This window comes from Protopterus annectens, chromosome 13.part0, assembly GCF_019279795.1.
Source record: "Protopterus annectens isolate FY-2018-M chromosome 13.part0, PAN1.0, whole genome shotgun sequence".
NCBI lineage: Eukaryota > Metazoa > Chordata > Ceratodontiformes > Protopteridae > Protopterus > Protopterus annectens.
The window spans coordinates 1180831306-1180852234 of record NC_056747.1 but is presented as its reverse complement, the minus strand read 5'-3'; positions in this window follow the sequence as shown (position 1 = coordinate 1180852234).

Sequence of the window (20929 nt, the reverse complement as noted above, 5' to 3'; positions counted from 1 at the left end):
TTTAATTCACCAATTCACACCTTCCCTCCAAGTTTTGCTGCTGGTTACTGTAAATAAATCTGGTACCCCAGTTTTATGAAGTTGGAGGTGGAGAGTATGGCTGTGGTTCAATAGTATATAGTCTTGCAATCCTATTTCTGAAAATGAAATACTCATAGAAGATGTCTCTAATTTGGAAGGCCTAGATAACCTCTTATGTAAAGAGGATAAATTTAGAAAAATGGGCTAGATATCTTACATACAGGCATATTTATTTTATTTATTTATTTTATTTTATATTTGTTGACTGGGCTAGTCTAGCTGGATACATATCCTTTTTCAGTAGAGGCCCGGGGAGAAAAGCTCCAAGTATGATAAGGTTACTACATACAATAGTTAGAATAAAAAAACAAGCTTAAAAATACATTTTGAAGCACAAACTGATTGTAAAGAGAGTACAAGCAATTTGAGTGATCAAAGTTACAAAGTCTTGGTATAGGTTTTAAACAGCAATTAAGTCATGAGTTATAAGGTACAATCAGCACAAGTTCATACAATATTTGACAAGAAAAGCAAATTGGCAAGAAAAACAAATTGACATTCACTTAGTCAAAGAGGGAGAAGGGAGTAGGCTGGAAGATATAAATAGAGAAGAGTTAGCTTGTAATAATTAGAACTATGGTGGGGCAGTAGCCCAGGAGGTAGGGGAAAAAGGGGCAGAGAAAAGAGAATAAGAATATTTAGTCAGGCATTGAGCAGGGACATAGCCAATGTATTTTTAGGTGATCTTTGAGGTGTTTCTTAAAGAGTGGAGTAGATGAAAGAGAGGTTAGTGTTGTAGGAAGGTTGTTCCAGATTCTGCCCACCACATTGGTAAAGAGTGAGTCCCCAGCTTTGTTATTAGATTTAATGTTGGCAATTAGTAACTTGCTAGCTGAGCATAGTGTTGTAAGATTTTTATATGGGGAGATCAGGTTAGAGAGGATAGGAGTATTAGTAGGGTGGTACAGAAATTTTTGTGTGATTACAAGTTGATTATATTGTAGTTGGTTTTGTAGTTCTAACCATTTGAGTTGTTTGAGGTTGAGACAGTGGTGGGTTCTACAGGGAGAGCCAGTAGCAAATCTGACTATATTATTATAGCTAGATTCAAGCTTGGTAAGATTGTGCTTAGATATATTGGTATAAATGGCAGAAGCATAGAATAGGGTAGAAGTAAGATGAGCCTGGGCAATGGAAGTTCTAGCCAGTTGTGTAAGGAAGGGTTTGATTCAATACAGAGAGCCTATTTTTTTATTGATAGTTTGAATAGTATTATTGATCTGGTCATCAAAGCTGAGGTTGTGATCAATGGTTATACCCAGAAGGCGTGCAGTAGGATCAGGGGAGATACAAGTTCTATTATAGGAGTTAATAGTGAAGTGGATCTGTGGTGATTTTTGAGTGGAAGTGAAGAGTAATAGTTTGGTTTTCTTGGGGTTGAGGAGGAGACATTGATCAGTAAACCATTTTTCTACAGAGTTAAATACCATTTGAGTAAGGGTTTGGAGAGAGGATGAGGACTTGGCAGTACAGATTAGAGTAGAGTCATCAGCGTATTGTATGCAAGTGGCTTGTGGAACAATAGTGTAGAGATTGTTAATAAAGATAGAAAAAAGAAGAGGGCCTAGGATAGAGCCTTGAGGGACTCCAGTGTTCACAGGGAGGGGTGTGGAAAGATTGTTGTCCCAGAGTACTGCTTGATGTCTGTTATCTAGATAGGATTTAAACCAAAGAATAGCTTGTGGGTCAAGAAATTGGGCTTTTAGAGTACTGATAAGTAAGCTATGGTTGACCATATCAAAAGCTTTTGATAGGTCTATAAACAGAGCAGATGAGAGAGAGTTATTGTTTTGATTTCTGTTAATACAGTCTGTAAAGCTTAGTAGGGCAGTAGTGGTGCTATGAAAGGGTCTAAAGCCATGCTGACAGTTAGCAAGTAAGTTGTTATGGAGCAGGTGTTGGAGTAGTTGATGGTGGATACATCTTTCCATTATTTTGGCTAATGGAGAGAGAGTAGAGCAATTGGACGGTAGTTGGAAATGTCAGTGGATTTACCTCCTTTATGCAAAGGGATTATATGGGATACTTTCCATGTGGAAGGGATGGTACCTTCTGTGATTGTTCTGTTTATAAGGATGGATATTGGATAAGCTAAGGGTTTGGCAGCTACTTGAAGGTATTCTGCTGGGAGGTTATCTGCAGATGGAGTACAAGGTTTGAGTTTCTGAAGGAGTTTACAGATAAAGGAAGTTGTAACTGGTTGTAACTGTAAGAGGGGAATAGAACTGTTTGTATTCTGTAAAGGAGAGAGGGTAGTGGGTGTTAGTGTTTTTGTTAAAGTTTGAATAGCTTCAGTGAAGTAGTTGTTAAAGGTATTGGCTATTTGCAAAGAACTATTATGGGGAATAGAGTTTGGGGCTGGAGTTCTAGCCTGCCCTGGTTTGAGAAGTTTATTAATGCCTGACCAAAACTTTTGAGGGTTGTTAGAGTGTGATTGTTGAAGTTTGGAATAATATTTTTTTTTGTCTAACAAAATGTCTTTTTTGGTAGCGTTTCTTAATTGCTTAAAGTATAAGTGGTCAGCAGTGTTCTTTGAGGCTCTCCATTTGGCCCATATTTTGTTCCGTAGGAACATTTTCTCTCTGGTTAGTTTTGTGAGCCAGGGGGCTATTTTAGTCCTTACACGGGAAGAGTGGATGGGTGCGTGGCTATTTAGGATTTGAAGGAATGAAGTGTTATAGTAAGAGACGGCTTCATCCAGTTTGAGTTGCTTTAGAGGTGACCAATTAAAGGCTTTTAGTTCATTTTGAAAGTTTTCTGCTTGGAAGAATTTTTTTGAACGAAAGGTGACCATGTTGTAATTATTAGAGCTGTGTTTTTTTTTGTTTTATTATGAAGGTTAGTACATGATCACTAATGTCGTCTGGGAGAGTTCCAACTTTATAAGTATCTGGATGACTGTTTATAAGGATCCAATCAAGAATAGTTTCCTTTTTGCTAGGTTTATGGAATCTTGTGGGGGAGTTTATTATTTGTGTGAAGCCAAATAGGTTTATGTGGGTGTTTGGATTAGGGGAGTTACATGTGGTCCAATCTATGTTAAAATCACCAAGTACTGTAGTTTCCTGAGGTAGGAGAGTAGATAAGCTGCTAAGAATGTTTTCGAGAGTGGTAATATTATTATCTGGAGGGATGTAGGAGCAGATTATATAGATAGATTTAGCGCTATTAATTTGAAGTTTGACAGTAAGAGTTTCAGCATTGGTATTTGAGGGTAATAACACATCAATGGGTGTAACAAGAAGTTCAGATTTATGCAAGATGGCTACACCTCCACCTTTTTTGGATGTACGGTCGGATCTTAGGATGTTATATCCAGGTGGGGTTATTTCTAGGTCATGAGTAGCGGGTTTTAACCAAGTTTCAGTTAGGCAAAGGATATCAAATGCATGAGCTTGTAAAAGAGCATGCAGTTGGATAATCTTGTTATTAATGCTACGGATATTGAGTTGAGCTATTCTGAGTGAGTTTCCTGATATTATAGAGGAGGAAGCATTGTTGAATGATTGTTTTTGTAGATTGTCATGTTGTGGTATTGGGCCAGGATTAGGATGAATGTCTCCACCTATTAGAAGGTTTAAAGAATGTGTCAATGCAGTTTTTATGACTTTATAGTACTTGGGTAGACTTATCATGTTGGGGAAGTAGGTAATGTGGGTATATCTGTGAAACCTAGGCAGTAGGTAGGCTGAAGTAAAGGTAATGTTGCTGTGAGAGAGAGAGTTGGGGTGTGTAGTTGGTATAGTTTGATGTTGAGGGGGTACTTTAAAGAACATAGAGTAGTGTTCATAGTAGGTAAGGGTATAAGTTAAGTTAAGGAATGTTAATGAAGAAGACATGAGTAGAGAGTATTTGAGGATAGGTGTATGTACATAGGCCATATTGTAGTAGTATGGTAGAAAGGTTAAGTAAGTTATAAGGCAGGCTAAAGTGACAAATTATGTGGGGAAGTAAGTTATATAGTATGATAAGATAGTTAGAGGAGGTTTGGGGGAGAGTAGGTATAAAGCAGTAGTGTACAGATGATAGAGGAGGGGGATTAGGGGTGGAGTTGATAAGTTCAAGTGTTAGGTGATAGGTTCAGAGGACAGTGGGTGTGGCCAGATAGGTATAAGTTAAACAGCACTGGGGGTGAGTGGGAATTGGTGGTAGGGTAGGGGAGTGGAGTGAGCTTGCAGGGCGAACGGAGCGGGTCACAGCAAGTAGAGAAGGAGACAATCAGTAAGCAGTAACAACCCAGAGAGAGAAGGTGGAGCAGGTAAGAAGGTTTCAGTAGAGCAGGTATGATGGAAGACTAAGGGTAATAAGGAAGGCAGAATAAGGAAATTACTAGTCTGCAGAGGGTAGGGTTGAGAAGAGTGCAGAGAAGGAGCAGGAAGAGGTCGATTAGGAGAATAGCTAGGCAGTAGGGCAAGGGGAAAAAAAAAGAAGGAAAAATAAAAGGAGCTGAAGCTAGTAGATTGAAAAGAAAGTAAGGGGTCTAGGCTAGGTTAGACTGCCACCTGGTGGTCAGAGTTAGTATAGCATCAGGTGACTAAGTTCTGAAGTATAGCAAGTAGGGAAGGGTAAGCTAAATGACAGGGAAGCAGTATATAGATGATAATGGTCCTAGAGAGGGGTCTGGCTGCTGGCTTTCCTGACTCAGGATATAACAATCAGTTAATAGGGATTAAAGAAACGAGAACAAATTTGTTTACAACAAGGGGCAATGATAGTACATACTTTGCCAAGTACTATTCAATCAGGTGAGAAGTACTGGGACAGCATAAAAAGGAAGGTCCAAGTTGGCAGGCTGGAGGTAGATGAGAGAATCCTTAGTAGTCAGGCAGGTCCCTTATTGCAGGGTAGTGGATAGAAAGTTTGCCAAGTACTATTCAATCAGGTGAGAAGTACTGGGACAGCATAAAAAGGAAGGTCCAAGTTGGCAGGCTGGAGGTAGATGAGAGAATCCTTAGTAGTCAGGCAGGTCCCTTATTGCAGGGTAGTGGATAGAAAGTTTGCCAAGTACTATTCAATCAGGTGAGAAATACTGGGACAGCATAAAAAGGAAGGTCCAAGTTGGCAGGCTGGAGGTAGATGAGAGAATCCTTAGTAGTCAGGCAGGTCCCTTATTGCAGGGTAGTGGATATAAAGAGCTAAGAGAGTGATACCGGGTCAGGTGCACACAGCAGCCGGGAAGCCGACTGAGGAGTAAAAGAGCAAAATGATACTTTCAATGTCTTGCAGAAATCTCCAACTCAGGAGCAGGAAATTAGACGGTCTCAGAATACATGCTCCTTGAGAGGGATAGTACAGGGAACTGTACTAAGGTATAATGGTCACAAGACATAATGGCCTTAAATTTCTTATGATTTCTATGATCCTGTGTACTTTTTATGTTCTCTTACTCAGAAAGGTCTCTCAAATGGTATGGTGGCTGCTTGCTTGAGCATTTGTGTTGTTTGTGCTTGGTTGTTTATTTGGCAATAATGGAAAATACTGGACCTCTGATAGGTGCAAATCCAGAATACCAAGTGACATGGTTATGCAAAGCCCAGTGTTCTCCATTATCAACTGAAACTGTTACTGCCACTAAACATGATAAAAGTAAAAAGCTATTTCATTAATGATGATTATATCTTCCTCTGTGATATTAATTACGGAATTTCTTAACACTAAATGTGTAACCTGTCCTTCAAATGTGGAACAGTGAGGAACATGGACTTTTGTTATAAGACTCAAAAGGAGGACTGCTCCTCATAATGACACCATTTAAGAGGTATGAGTAACAATAATGAATTTTCTACCCATTATTTTTAACTTTGCCTCTGTTTATTGAACAAAGCTGAGAGCTGTGGCCGAGATAATATGTAGCAGTTCTTAGATGTTATGCAACTGCCGTAATGTTCTGAGAACTATGCAAAAACACTAGTGGGGTCTAGTGTTCTCCATTATCACCATTTATTTTTGTTTCTTACTAAATATCTTTGCTGTTTTGGTCATGCATTAACATTACTGTGCATTAGTGAACACTGCCAAATTTGCTCCTTTTGTTGTATTACCTGTGATCATAGCAGCTGATGTTGATCTGTGGTTTTGTATTCTTTCTTATTGCTGTGACTGATGGTGTATTTTTGCTGAACCTGCACCCATACCTCTCAACTGTCCAGATTTTCACAGAACGTCCAAATTTTGCCTCCTATTTTTGGTCTGCTGGTCATAAAATGTATGGTTTTATGACAAATCATTGAGGATTGACATGACTAAATTATACAAAATGATACACATTTGAGTTTTAGACTTCATATCTTTCAAAAATATGTAATAATGTGAAATCTGTCATTCTAACAACTTTCTAAGTTTATAGGAACAATATTTAAAATTTGTCCCTATTTTTGTGCCTCGGTTCCCCCATTATTTTTGGCTTTGTCCAGATTTCTTGCACTGAGAGGTTGAGAGGTATGCCTGCACCCATAGTATTATTGTTATTGTTGAGTCTTACTGTGATTTGTACTAGTTTGAGACCTGTAGTTTGCTAATGCCCATTTAGTTTTTCAGTGGATTCAGCTGATTCAGCGGAAATGTTTGGCATCCATGAAGACTACTGATGGTTTTGTTTGCATTTGGCACTGCAAGGCACAGCACAGTCCATCATTAACTCAGCTGCTTCAGCTGCTTTTCATTTGATGGATTTTATGACAGTTTTAAGATTTTGCTGACAATGGACTTATTTTTTTTTTAGTTATTTAGTGTTACTGGAATTAGGGAAGCATCCTAATGAACCTGGCATTTCAGCCACTTCTTTAATGTAAGGATTTATGCTATCACTGTGCAGTTCTTATGGTTTCTTTTCTGAGCTCTGTTTCCATTACTTTGTTTGGAATGAGGGCTGAAGACTCTTTAGAACATTTTTGGACCATGACCTGTTGCAAAGTGCCTGCTGCTTTTGTCATCTTAGATATTAAAGCATTTTTTAAACTTTGATTAGCTTGCTTTAGAGAAACCTTACTGCAAATAAGACCTTGTTGTTTATTCCGTGACCAGTTTAGGCAGAAGATACATGCTCAGAGAAGATATTGTCTCCATTGGGTCATGTGTTTTGGTTATACTGAACAGAATTCTAATGGAAGATTGCATTCCTTGAATGACCACTGGTGTCTTCTCTCTGTTACTGTGAGTTTTAATGTAGCACCATGTACAAATTATTGCAAAACAATTCTTGGAGTGAGCATCTCACAAATTTTAATAAAGTAGTACTGCTCAGCAAAGTTTTTTTTTGTTTTTTTTGCCTGCTTTTAACTCTGGAGCCTATCCTCAGCAGTTTTTTTGTGCATCTCACAAATTTTGTTTACTTTCATCACTTGCTTTGCTGGAAATCGAAAGGCTTTTATGAGGATTGGTTTTAGAATAGTGTTTATAAGTGTTTTGCATATTTTCTTGTATATGTCAAACTCTTGTTATATAAACTAATTTGCATAACATTTGGTATTTATTGTTTGCTCTAGCTGGTTTATATTGATTGGATAGTTTTTGAATTTAATGAATTGATAATAATCACTCTGGTTTAACTTGGCTATTTTAATATCTGGTGCTATTTTTGATTGTTTTTTTTTTTTTAATTTAGATTATAGATAAATGACTGTACCTGCACCACCCCATGTTGAACTATATGAATTTGTGCCATAACTCTCTGCTGCACAAAACTTAGTTACTGTACTATTATCAAAACTATGCCATCCTCTATCGTCTAATTTTCTTTAGCTTCCTTGTGTCTCCTCCCTCCTTCTTTTCCTTGGGCTGCTCTCTCTAACTCTTTATCTTGTCTTCCTATCACCTAGATTTTATAGCATAAAACCTGACAACATATGCATACTGATGATATTGCCCTGCATGCACGTCCCTTTATTTAAAAAAGTATTAATTTACAGCCCATGTAAATGCAATTTTTAATTGAAACTGTTTGCAAATGATATAACTGATGTGAAGGATGTCTGAATAATGGAACTGTTGTTCATGAATGAAACTGACTATAAATGTTTAAACAATGCAAATGATGTCCATGATATCTGCATAATTGTGACTTTCTCCCCGGGCATCCACTGGGCACTGCTCAGTTATACTTTCCCAGAAAACAAATATCACTAACTAAATAAACAAATAAAAGAATAAATAATGAATAAATATAATCAGAGCTGGATCATGGTCAAATGGGGCTCTAGGCAGGGTAATGAATCCCCCCAAAGCTATAACAATATCCCATTACTTGGCTGTCTGTTTTCAATAACTGTAAATTATTTTTCAAACTTGTCAGTACACATACTATTTATTTTTTCACTTTTGCAATGATAATAGAATTTGGATTTAATTTAAAATTACTATTTCAGATTTTACAGCAAAAACACTGACAGCCATTTGCTAAACAAAACAAAGCAATCCCACATTGACGACAGACTTAGCAAGAACAACAATAAACAACTCTTCCCTTGAAACTCACATTTCTTGAAAATGCATTTGGCTATTCATTTTACTATATGACTTGTGCTGGGACTCATAGTCAAATATCATATAGGAAAGCACTAATTACCTTCTATGTGAAGGATACAGGAATTCAAAAGACAAATGTGCAATGTATTTGCTAACAACTTGGGAGAGCCCACTGGATGCACATGTTCTTTTCAGGGGCAGCCTAGGAGCACTATAGTGTGAAGTGACTTGGTCGGTCACATAGCAGAGAAATAAAGGCTGAGGGAATAAAAATCTCTACTACAAAAGCAGTACGTAGCATTTTTTATTCAGATAGATGGTTGGAGCCAAACACAATGCATTTCACACTGGTGTGTTTGCAAAAAAATAAAATAAAAGGTGAATTAAAAATGTATTCATAGTTAAAATATTAAAATTAAACTTATAGACTTCATGCTGTCCACTTTATTCACAGCCAAATAATAAAGACACTATCAACAATCAACAGAACAAGGAAACCAAGGATCATACCCAAAGAACATGACTCATATGATGATGTTCCTGTTTACTACAATCAGTTCCTTCCTTTACAGTATAACTGCTGTGGGTTGCAGGAACCAAATATTTATGCACACACACAAAAACAGCAATTACACCCACTTGCATGACTGTTCAACGTAGATAGTTGCTTGAGAACAAATGAATGAATACAGTCATAAATAATTGGCCAAAATGTATCTCAGTTCACTGCTGCCAAAACCATACAGTGGAACCCATTGCAAACTTCCTCTGGCCTCTCAATGTCTTAACTCAAATCAAAGACAAAGACCCAAAAATCAGGAAGAGATTTTACATGTTTCTTTTATATACTTAAAAAATTGCAAGAATAAAAATGCTTTGAATTAGCAATCATTTTCTGAAGAATACTTCTTCTTTCGGCTTTCCCCAGTTAGGGGTCACCACAGCAGATCACCGGTCTGCTCATGATTGGCGGTGAAGTTTTTACGGTGTCGAGTTGCTATGCCGGCGCCCAACCATCCACCGAAGGCACGCACATGCACACACTCACACCTAGGGCCGATTTAGAGTGTCCAATCCACCTACAGCATGTCTTTGGGATGTGGGAGGAAACCGGAGCACCCGGAGGAAACCCACACGACCACAGGGAGGACATGCAGACTCCACACAGAAGGTACCTCAGCCGAGGATCGAACCAGAGAACCTCTTGCTGTGAGGCATTTTCTGAAGAATACAAAGTTCAAAATTCATGCCTGTCATTAAATGACTGCAGTTCACAGCAATTTGTCAGAAATCTTACAAGGGGTAGACAAAGATACATCTCAACTTTTATGCTCAAGAATTCTGGACAAAGCCAAAAATGGGACAGGGGCACCAATTTTAAATTCCATTTTATTTTATCTAATTGCTGACCAGGTAAACTCAATGAACAAAATGTCTCTTTTCAGGGGTGACCCAGGAGCACTGTCTGAGTTCCTTACTCAAAGTCACACAGTAGGCAAATGGAGGTTGAAGAATTCAAACCCTGTACTTTTGACTACAGGAATCAGTTTGTTAATAGCTCAGAGTCATAAATGCTGGATACCCCCAATTAACTTGAAATACATTTTCTGAAAAATAACTATGAAACTCTAATGACTAGCATTCTTGAATGACTGTTAGTCTTTGTGATTTATCAGAAAGTGAATAAGTTATGGAAGGTCTGGTATTAGTGCAGTAGACTAAGGCTCTAATTTCTTAATGGCTGATTCCTGTAGTAAAGGGTATAGGGTTTGATTTTTCATAGCTCCATTTGCCTACTCTGTGACTTTGAGCAAGTCACTTAGACAGTACTCCTACATATATAAAAAAATGCCTTTTCTGAGAAATAGCAACAATGCTGTGATGATAGATATTACTTACTAATTATAATCCCTATTGCTTACCTGAATTTTCTGTACTTATATTAGGGCAGTCCATCTGGAGGCAATCATAGTACGCAAGTTGCTGTAATCCATGGGCACACAGTTCTTATGGAAACAATCATAGTTGTCAAATTGCTGTAATCCATGGGTACATATAGTAATCATTCTGGAGGACACACATGCTCACCAAGGCCATAGACGAAAGGAAGGAAGTCCACACAGCCTACCTTGACCTTGCAAAAGCCTTCGACACAATACCCCACTCGGGCATCATAAATAAGCTCACCAGCTTAAATATCAACCCCCTATGCCACAAGATGGGTTGCAAACTGGCTTAGGATAGAACCCACATGGTCAGAATTGCAGGTGCCATGTCAGACTCTAAACCAGTTACAAGTGGCGTCCCACAAGGCTCAGTCCTGGGACCGCTCTTGTTCGGTATATATTTCTCTGAGGTACTAAGTTTGCAGATGACTGCAAACTGGGGGCCATATTCGACTCGCCGGCTGACACAAGCATCCTCCAAAAAGGTCTCACAGAGACGGATAACTGGTGCCAGAGCCATGGGCTAAAGCTAAATGCCAAAAAGTGCATAGTCATCCCCTTTGGGAAAAACAAAGTGACCATAAATTACCACATAGGTGGTAATCCATTAAGTATGGAAGAAGTAATTAGGGATTTGGGGACCCAAGTAGATTGCAATCTCTCCTTTGACAATCACATTGCCAAAGTGGTTAGAAAGACATTCTATATAGTCCACCTTATCACAAAGAGGTTCACATCTAGATCAAGAGAGGTCATTGTGCCCTTCTACTCATCACTCATCAGGCCCATAATTGAATACAATGCCCCATTTGGGATGTACCTTACCCGACACCTGCTATAACTAGAAAGACCCCAAAAGTACCTCACCAAGAGGATCAAGGGACTCAAACAGATGCCCTACGCAGTTAGGCTAAAGAAACTCCAGCTCTACTCAGTTGCTTACCGCCTACTCAGAGGCGATCTGTGCCTGATGTATAAAGCCATGTCCAACCCAGAATTAATGGACATGCTCCACCTCAAGAAATCCAAATCCATCAGAACTACACGCTCCAGTGACTTAAACCTCAGCACAGAAATAAATAGAACATGCTGGAGGGACAGATTCATATCCCAGAGGCTCCCCTCACTCTGGAACAAAATCCCAATCCATGTCAGACAGAGCCCCTCAATGACCCTCTTCAAGAAGAATCTTGACGTTTGGATGGGAGATTGTAAATTTACCCCTGGGATCTCTTCTGTGTCACTGCTAGACAGAGGCACGGTAAACTAACCTTAAATGGGCTATCTTCTGTGACCTACTATACAGAGGCACAGTCAACTAATCTAAGAATGGTGGCAAAAGCCAAACACACTCTGGCTAGGCTTGTAAATGCCCTAGGGAAGATAGCTTAGTATCAACCTATGAACCTATGAACCTATGAACACACACAAGTAAGCATACACACTTGTAAAACACGACTAACACACCGCAAAATACTACTTCTTCAAATCTGCTAATTGGACAGTGCCTCTGCTCATTGATTTATCTCCTGATTCAACACAAGTATCTCCAGCTCGCACAAATAATCACTCACTCACTCACTCACTCAGGTCAACAGGACAGCACTTCAAATCTCCTACTCAAGAGTGCAGATGTCTCAGTGTGGGCTTCAGCATATTGAGCTGAACTTCTGTGCATGAGTGCTGGTGCATAATTGGATGAAAATATGTGAATGTGTGCATGTTGATGGAAGGCAAGTGCTTTGGATCTTAAATCTGGCTAGTAGCAGAGCAGTTTTTTTGGATGGTATAAGAGATTTTTTTTTTACAGCCAGGCAGGGCCCAGCAGCCAGCACTAGGCCCTAGGCAGTTGCCTAGGATGCCTTGTGCTGGATTTGTCCCTGCTCATAATGCTTTGAGTCTGGTGTGTCATTTGGATAGAAAATTGGGGATGAATCTGTTAGCTGCCTTTCTGCCATTTTGCCATTTTGTATGCTATAAATATTGCAGTTTTAATTTGAATGTTGGTAGTTATTGTTGAAAGAGATAACTGGATAATGGTTGTCGTGCATAGTGACATGGTATTAGAACCAAGATATTTTTCATATGAAATGACCAAACAAATGCCATACAGACTGAAAAAGTGTGCCAAACAACTGAATAGATGTGGAGTAAACTAATTTTACCCAAACTGTGTATTTTACATCTAAACAAAGTCATTGCTCTTAATTATCAGCTGCATAGCCTGAAATAACCAAAAATTTATGAAAAAAACAGTCAAGTTTAACCCACCAGAACTTTTAACATCATAAGATCTTTTGTCTGGCCATCACAGATGCAGAAATGTTCATGTTTTCAAATCACAGCCAAGCGGGATAAAGAATGTGAAGAAATCCAGGTAACACATTATGGTATGGGCAAAGAGGTAGAATTGTTTGCCCTTCATTTTTTTTTTTTATTTGTTTTATAAGGGCCGAAGTGCTAAGTATGAGTCAGTAGTAAGTAAGATCAGTGAATATTTTACACCAGAAAGAAATAATCATGAAAGGGCACACTTTCACAGGTATGTTCAAGGTAAAGGAGATTCACTTGAAGCTTTCATTTAGTGCTGAAGTGAATTGTCTGAAAATTATAGGTTTGACCAAAGAAAAGATGAACCAATTAGAGATAGTCTTGTTGATTAAGCTGGCTGATATTGTGTCTTAAAACTTACAGTTAGAAATCAATTTAACTTTGGAAAAGGTAATTCAGGTTTTTAGAGAAGATGAACTATTTATTAAACAAAATTATAACATGAATGCCACAAATGATGTGTGGGAGGTAAAATGAAAAGAAAACAGAATATTTAGCAAAGAGTGTGATACTGGCTAGACTAAATGTATGCAAAAGAAGCAATGAGTGCAAGCTTGGCAAATGCATGGGGTATAACTATTTATATGCTCAGTCTGAGCAGTGTGCTGCACATGACAAAAGGTGTAAGAAATTCTCAGGATAAGACATTTTTCTGTTGTTTGCAAAACTAAGCTAATGAAGGAAGTAGCCAGTGAGTATAAAACTGAGAAAGGTGCTTAGAAATCATTTCCTGGGTTTATCCCGATTCAGGGATTGCTGTGCCAATTATTACGTCAGAGCAACAAGTCAAACTTTTGGCTCATGAAGTTCCAGTAAGTTTTATTACTGTTACAGGGGATTATGTTGTCAAATTGTACTTATAGAAGCAACGCAAAGCATTTACAGTTGCATGAAGAAGAAATGGAAATATATAGCCAGGCAAGCTAAAGGGCATGGTAGATTCTTACCAGTGTCCGAGTAGAAGGCGCATTAGTATGAATTCAGGGATTATGTGCTGGAAGGTCTCTTCATAAATAATTTGATCAACAGAACTGTAGCATAAAGCTGGGACTGATGGTCAGAATAAATAAAGTTAATGTGGATTTGTTTGCTGAAATGGGTCTGATTAACTGTGAGCGAATAAAAATAAAGCTAAAGCCAGATGTTATACCAAAATCTTTGACCATACCCAGAAGAGCAACATTTCCAAATCTTTCTAAAGTACAGGCCAAACTCAAATGTATGCAAGCACTTGATTGTGACTAAAAGTGTAACAAAACCACCTGAATGATGTGTACTAGTAACTTCAGCCATTAACAAAAATGTCAGTGTAAGAATATGTCAGGTTATGACAGAGAGAGAGAGAGGGAAAGAGAGAAGTTTCATGTGGGTTTTGGCAGATACCCCTACAGAAAGACAGCCAAAAGCTAACAACCTTCATTATTCAGTTTGGGAGGTTTTAGCTCAAAAGACAGTGATTTTATATGACTTCAGCACCAAATATATTTCAATGTGAGATGACCAATCTTTTGATAGGAAATTCCTGAAGAGTTTGTTGTTGCCATAGATAATGCACCGGAGCTTGGTTGGGATAAAGAAGCACGTGACATGAGATTGGGGGCCATGTTCCATACCATTAAAAACTCAGATTTGAAGTTGAATAGTAATAAATGATGTTTTGGGAAGTCTGAGATCCTATATTTAGGTCACAGCATCAGTGTTAGTGAAAAGAAACCAGATTCAAGAAAGATCAAGGCAATAGCAGTGCTAGAAAGTCCAAAATGTGTAACTGAACAATGTCAAGCCCTAGGCATAATAAATTGTTCTGGCAAATTTGTACTAGACATGTCCACAGTGCTGCATCCACTGACAGATTTACTAAATAAAGATGTATTGAGGTCCTGGTCCTGGGAGAAAGTTCAACCTCAAGCTTCCAGCAAGATTAAACAAATGCTGCTATCTGCTCCAGTGCTTGTCCTTTATGGCAGTATGAAGCTAAAGTCATGCATGCTGATAACAATAGTTATGGTCTAGATCTTGCTTTATTCCAGATGAATGGATACATTTTAAGACCTGCTGCCTATTGCTCCAGAATGCTTACTATTCTGACCATGATATTCAAAAATAGAAAAAGAGTGCCTTGACACTTTGTGGGCATGTTAGACGTTGTCCAGATACCTACTGAGCTTAGAGTTTCTAGCTACAGACTGACCACAACCTTCTGGCTCCATTGATTAATTACTATGATTTGGACAAAGTTCAACACAGATGCCAAAGATTGCTTATTAAACTGAATTTCAATGTCAGAGCAATCCATGTGTCTGTAAAGCAATTAATTGTGGCTCAAATGTTGTCCAGAAACCCAGTATTTCACCAGCCATAATCAGATGCTGGAGAAGACATTACTGCCTTTGTGCAGAACATTATGACAAATCAACCAGTTACTACAAAAAGACCAGAAAAGTTGAAGCAAGCTGCCAAGCATGACAGTGAGGTGAAAACAATTATTAGATACTTAAGGGATGGATGGCTTAACCATTGGGCACACACAAAGTATACTTTGTACAAATGCTACACCATCAAATTACAACTGTCTAAACTTGATGGATTGCTATTGTGACTATATAGAGTTAGTGTGTCTTCTTCACAGTGTGCAGAAGTCTTGAAGCAGATACATGAAGGACACCAAGGACTTATTAAGTGTCATGAAAGAGCCAAAATGTCTATGTGCTGGCCAAGCATCAACATGGACATTGCAAAGCTAGTTTGAATACCATTCTTGTGTTACATACATGCCATCTTGCAGAATGGGTTTGAATGGAGATATGATAAGTCAGCAAGCAAAGGAGAGTAGTATTGCTGAAATTGAATTCATCCTCAAGTCTTGGTGAGTACCTTCACGAGGTGGACACTGTTTTTCACAAAATCTCACCAAGGTGACACTGATATATAGACTTATATAGGCTGTATTTTATATAGCATATATCATGGACAGAAGTAGGTCAAAAATAAAAAAAGATAGCTGGGTGCACAAAATCCAGGACAAAAAAGTGCCCAATCCTGGTAGGCACACTGGTGCCAGGACTGGACAAAATAGTGTAGAATCCTCAAAATATGGAAACATTCCTACAATAGGGGCAGACCAGGCCCAGGGAGAGGATGGCCCTCCTGTTGTAGAAGGAATTAGCCGTCCACAAAAATCACAAAAACTGATAGGCCAAAAAAGAGCCATAAAGATGACAGAGTGGACTATTGAGGATAGGAAGGAAATTATGTATTGTTACTATTATGCAAAAATCCCAGAATTACCATGCATAAGATATACAAAAAGATTAAGAGAGAAATTAGAGGAAAGAAAAATACTTCCACAAGAAAAACTGTCAGAAGCTTCAAATAAAAATCTGTGTTCACTAATACAACAGATTTGTGAAAAACATTCTATAGACCAAGAAACTTTGAGCTGTTTGGAAAAGGAAGCATCTGATGAAGTGTGAGAATATAAACAACAAAACCTATAGATTTTTGAAAAGTATAATACAGAAATATGGACACGGGAAAGAAAGAGATTTGATATGGTGCAATATTTAAGCAAAGTCGAAAGCCAAATTAATCAATACAAAAAGGCAGCCCCAAAGATATTCGAAGAGAAATAGAGGCAAAGGCATCCAGATATGGAAAATTTCACAATAAAAAAATAATATCACAAAGAGGGAATGTAGAAAAGAAGATTAGTAAAGTAGAAGGTAAAAAATAGAAGTTGAAGTTATGGAATGTCTGCAAAGTGAAGGATTTAGTATAGAAGGTCTAACACAAGTTACATCACAGCATGATGGAACGACTCCCCAAAGTAAGGAGAAACAGGGCAAGCGGAGATATCTGAAGAAGAAATATTGACATGGCAAAGAAAAAAGAGATTTAATATGGTGTAATATTTATGCAAAGGAGAAAGCAAAACTAATCAATACAAAAAGAGCAGGACCAAAGATATTTGAAGAGAAATACAGGTGAAGTAATCCAGACATGGAAAACTTTACAATACAAAAAATAGGAAGACAAACAGGAAAAGTAGAAAAGAAGATTAGTAAAGAGAATTACTGGCCTCAAACAAATGCCCTACACTGACCGCCTCAAAAAACTCCAGCTTTACTCTGTAGCATATCGCCTACTCCGAGGTGATCTCTGCCTAACATATAAAGCTATGTCAAACCCAGAGCTGTTGGACATGCTACACTTAAAGAAATCCCAATCCCTCTGAGCTACACACTCTAGGGACCTAAACCTTGTCACCACAATAAACAGGACATGCTGGAGGGATATATTCCTGTCCCAGAGACTTCCTATACTCTGGAACAGGCTACCCATCTATGTCAAGCAAAGTTCTTCATTAGCACTCTTCAAGAAAAATCTTGATGAGTGGATGGGAAATAGGAAATACACCCCAGAGATCACTTCTGTGTCTCTGCTGGACAGTGGCACAGGAAAATAACTTTCTTGGGTGGCATAAGCTATGGAACCTTGCTAGCTAGGCTTACGTAGGCCCTTGGACCGATAGCCTAGTACCTACCTATGAACCTATGAACCTATAAAGAAATAGAAATTGAGGTTATGGAATACCTGCAAAGTGAAGGATTCAGTGTAGAAAATCTAACTCAGGAAGCACCACAACAGGATAGAGCAATAGACATGCAAGTTAAGGAGAAATCAGTGGAACAGAAAGCAACTAGTCAGTTGCCATATGAAGATATTTTGGAGCCTTCCACAGGAAACCAGTATAAACATTCACTTAAAGCTGGACAGCATGGGAAGGAACAGGAAACTGTGGCAACTCTGATGCAGTCAATATTGAGCAGTGATAGGCCAGTGAGTTTCCATATGACAGAGCAATGGATAACACAAGATGAAATTGAAAAGAATGTGCCACAGCAAGATGCTATAGAACTTTCTAGAGAATGCCCGCAGGAAATGGAGAACAAAAAGTGTGCCCTCAGCTTAGAAGAAAAAGAGCTAAGAGGAGTTTCTTGATTTAATACAGATAGATAAACATATTAAGATCAATGAAAGAAATAGACTGCAGGAGATCAATAAAACCCAGAAAGTCAGACGTTTGATAAAACAAATGAACACAGTAATTAGGACTGTGCATAGAGATCCATGTGATATAATAGAAGTAAACAGGATATTTTACTGTGCAGCTAAATTAATAACAGATAAAATTCTACCACAATAACTCAAGGTAGTGAGGGAGAGAGAGGGGGAGAAATTGAATACCATCATGGAAGTACTGAATAGAGAAAACTATAAAGCAATCAAGACAAGAAGTGTCACTGTTAGAAGAGTATAGAACAGGGAACAGATCAACAAAAGTACTCAGAAAGATAGATGTGATAAAAGCAATATGCAGTATTATAACAGATCAGGATTTATCATGCATTATTGCAAATAATTAATTGAAAATATCAGTACATGCAAAAAAGTTAGAATATGCACAGATAAATAAAAGGAAAAGTAAAAAATAAGCAATTTATTGATAACCCAAAAAAGCTTTATAGAGAACTGGGAAACAAGGTAAAAGGAACTGAAAGGCCACCAAAAAAAAAAAGAAATAGATACATTGGGAGAAGTATGTATGAAGATCCTGTGGAACATAACAACGATACTAAATGGATGGAAGAAGTAAAACGTTTAAAGGTGCAGGATACGAAATGGGATGAAGTAGCAGTTAGACTGAAACAAAGTTAAGAAAAGCCTCTAATTGGAAAACTCCAGGCCCAGATGCAGTACCTAACTTCTGGTTAAAATTATTAACATCTTTGCACAAAGATTTGGCCATGAATCAGAACTTTTTATATGCATACCTCGAACAGACACCAACCTGGTTAACAACAGGAAAAACAATGCTCCTACTTAAGAGTGAACCTGTAAGCTACCCTAAAAATTATAGACCAATAACTTGTTTTCCGACGACATATAAACTATGCATTGGAATTGATGCCGACAAGAGTTTATAGTCATTTAGAAGAAAACTCAATTATGGCAATAGAACAAAAGGTAAATAAAAGAAAGTCATATGGAACAAAGGATCATTTGTTGTTAAATAAAGTCATAGTGTAGAACTGTAAAAAGGGGAAGAATCTAAGTATGGCATGAATAGACTACAAAAAAGCATTTGACAGTATCCCACATTCATGCATAAAAGAATGCTTAAAAATGTATAAGATGCACCTTACACTGATAAACTCCATCACAGCGACCATGAAACAGTGGCAAACCACTTTGCAGTTAAGCAATGATAAAGGGCAAATTACTATTCCGGGCATAAAAATCCAAAGGGGGATATTCCAGTGTGACTCTCTGTCACAGTTGACCTTTTGCCTTGCCTTTAACCCATTAAGCTGTCTGATTATCAGATTAGGTCATGGCTATAATATGACTTCCAGAAAGCAACAAAGTGTAACAACTTTTCATTTTCTCTTTGTTGATGATTTAAAACTGTATAGCTCATCAGATGAGAAACTGGAAGCACAACTGCAAGTAGTCAAAACTTTTTTTAGGTGATATAAGAATGGCATGGATTCACGAAGCCTCCATGTAAGAGTTATAACTCTTACATGGAGGCTGCAGTTAAACGGAGTGATGTCAGCATGCTTTGCATATTCATGAGAGCATGCTGAATCACACCTAAGGCTAACACGGTCCATGTAAGACAGTAGGGGGCGTGTCCGTAGGCTGAGCCCTGCAAGCGGACACGCCCCCAGAAGAGTAAAAGTGCCCAAAGTAAACACCCACGACAGAGTCCACGGAAATGTGAATAAACACAACACAACACATGCCCCCACAGACTATGAACAGAAAATATATAAATGAACATGTTATATATTTTTTTTAAGTTGTAAAGATGTTTGCCCGTGAGTGCGCTCGTTTGCGCGGGCGTACCTGTAGCGCAGCCACAGTTAGCAGTCAGTGGGAAAGCATATAAAAACTAAATATGCAAAGCAAGCCAAGAAGCAATAGCGTAGTGGTAGAGACGTCAGCTGAAGAGCAGGCATTCATGGTTCTAGCCCCCACAACACCAAGTTTTATTTTTAGCAAAATAAGCACGAAACAAGTCCCTGACAAACATGTACACATATAAAATCACATTTTATGTAAAATGTAATGAAATAGTCCATTTATTTTGAAGAAATGTGAGGTAACAAAACAATAAAAAATGCCAGACGTGCCTATAGCTGAGCTACAGTTTAACAAGGTGAGTGCATCTGCCCGTAGGTGAGCAGTAGTTTAACAGGTGCAAAATGAGTGCCCGTAGCTGAGCAGTGGTTTAACAGGTGCAAAATGAGTGCCCGTAGCTGAGCAGTGGTTTAACAGGTGCAAAATGAGTGCCCGTAACTGAGCAGTGGTTTTACACGCTGAGACTGTGTGACCCTAGCTGAGCTGAGTGTAATATGCGTGCTGACAGCCAAATGAGGTGTAAAACAGCACACCCCGTTTGCGCGGAGCTACGCACCGCGCCAACAAGCTAACCGACGGGCAACATTGAGCAAGCTGTAACAAAACTGCCTTTACACAGACACACCCCCTAGCCTGTCTAGACACTCATAAAATCTAAAAAGCAGTGGCCAGGTTCGAACCCAGGATACCATGCACCATAGTCAAGGTACTGAACCACTAAGCTATGACAGCTGTACTCAGAAATGCAGTAATAGCAAATATATAGGAATGAATAGAAAGTGGAGCATGACAAAGCAGGTTTTGTGAAGTAGATACAATTCCAAAATGGCCAATCACAGATAAGTGCGGGAAAAACGGCATATATAAGCCCCATAGGCGGGAATACACAGCATAAACGATTGTAGAACTGACTTGCAGCCAGAATGTCAGGTGTAGGTGAGGGTAGTTGCTTTCGAGCACAGAGGTGGGGCGTTGAGGAGTCCAGATACATGGTCTGGCTCCTAGTCCACAATCATGAGGCCCAACTCATGCAGGGCCAAGTCCTGTGGGGAGCATATAGGGCTGAGGCGTGGAACCAGTTGGCTCATGATCTTACCAGTGCCACAGGGATTCCAAGGACTGGTGAGCAGGTCCGTCACCACCATGCGGACCTGAAGAGACGCAAGCAGGACCAATTGAAC